General features: G+C 37.7%; 1 protein-coding gene across 1 annotated transcript in view; it reads right to left on the bottom strand.

Annotated features, from left to right (window-relative positions):
- LOC117942380 (serine/threonine-protein kinase PAK 1-like) overlaps positions 1 to 1795 on the bottom strand; it is a 10794-nt gene that overhangs the window by 6550 nt on the left and 2449 nt on the right. The gene's annotated exons all lie outside the window — the stretch shown is intronic.

Below are 1795 nucleotides of genomic sequence, written 5' to 3'. Positions count from 1 at the left end.
ACACACACACACACACACACACACACACAAACACAAACACACATACACACACACACACACACACACACACACAAACAAGCTTCTATAGAGTTTTAACAAGGCAGTCTTGTCATATTTGTACTTTAGTCACATAACTGGGTCATTCTCTCTCTCTCTCTCTCTCTCTCTTTCACACTCCACTTCCTGCTCCATCACTCCATCCATTCACTCTATTCAGCTCTCATCTTTCCTTAATGTACACCATCGTTTCATCCATCCATCTCCATGTTGCTGCACACGGCTCTATTGTTTATTTACCTCCTAATTATATTTAGTGTGTGTTGATTTGAGTAAAAATGACATATTTTTGTGCGTGACGAAGATTTTTTATGAGTGAGAAGAACGTCCCACATTAAAGAAAAGGAAGCCGATTATCATCGTTAATGAAAACGAAATAACAAAAACTAGGTGGGAAAAAGCATTGTTATTAACTGAAATAAAATAAAAATGAGGTATTAAAAAAAAAAAAAAATTAAAACTGTAATGTCTGCTTGCAAAACTAACTGAAATAAGAATTATCGAGTAAATGTCCTTAGTTTTCGTCTCTGTCAACGTATTTAAGGGAGCTTTATACAATCTATGCCATAGAGATGTATAGTTTCTGACTGTGAAGCCAGAAATTCCCACATTCCATGTCAAATTGAACACAACGTAGCACCCTGCAGTAGAAGGTGAAACAATATTTGGAAAATGTATAAAAGGGAAAAATCCCACAAATTTGAAAGCACATTTGAGTGTGCACAAGGAGGCTAACCTAGCTCAGGTCTGCTTCCTGTCCCCAGATCCAGAACCCAACAGGGGGGGGTGGGGGGCAGTGTTCAGTTTCTATGCTCCTCATATCTGGAATAAACTCCCAGAAACCTGCAGGTCCGCTGCTACTCTCACTTCTTTAAAATCAAGGCTGACAACCTTTCTTTTTGATGTTGCCTTTCTTTAAATGATGATGTTCATTTCTTTAACGTTTGATTTCTTATGATGAATTTTGTTGAGGAAAAGGAACAAGTATAAAGGTGGTGTAATAGAAAGGCAGATAAAGATATAGTTTCAATTATATTTTTCGATACAATTTGAATTATCTGTGTTTTCCTTCACATAGGTAAATCATAGAAGGTATTTCCACTGTAAATTGGTGCATTAAAGTGTATCAAAATGCAGAAAATTAAGTCTTTGATGCTCAAAATCTCCCAAGGGGAGCAGAGCCAGACGCCCCACTTTGATATGTCCGTTCTGGTCCATATATGTATGTAGAACAGTATACATCAGACTACACCCCTGGTACAGGTCCTGGGTGTCTGGACCCGGCGGTTGCTGGTTAGTAAATACACAGGAAGCCCAAAAGTGTGAGGAAGCGTGGGTTAATGTGTGTATTTGTACTGTGATGTCTACACAACTGTGTGTGTCTATTTAGGTTTTTTACCTGGAAAACATCACTTGTGGAGTCTTGTGTAGCCGGTTTACATGTTTGTGCTCATCTTATGTACTGGTGTTATTGTTGAATACATTGTGAATACATATTACACACACACAAACACACACACACACACACACACACAAACACATATTTCTAAAATTGTATGAAGTTTTTCTTGAGTTATTATAACACAATACTACAAGACTAAAAACAAAAACTAATGAAAAATGCAAAACTATATTAACCTTCTCACACACTCACATACAAACACACACAAACACACAAACACACACACACACACACACACACACACACACACACACACACACACACACACACACACAC

The sequence above is a fragment of the Etheostoma cragini genome, chromosome 3 (assembly GCF_013103735.1).
Source record: "Etheostoma cragini isolate CJK2018 chromosome 3, CSU_Ecrag_1.0, whole genome shotgun sequence".
NCBI classification, from domain to species: Eukaryota; Metazoa; Chordata; class Actinopteri; order Perciformes; family Percidae; genus Etheostoma; species Etheostoma cragini.
This window is presented reverse-complemented; position numbering and strand designations above follow the sequence as displayed.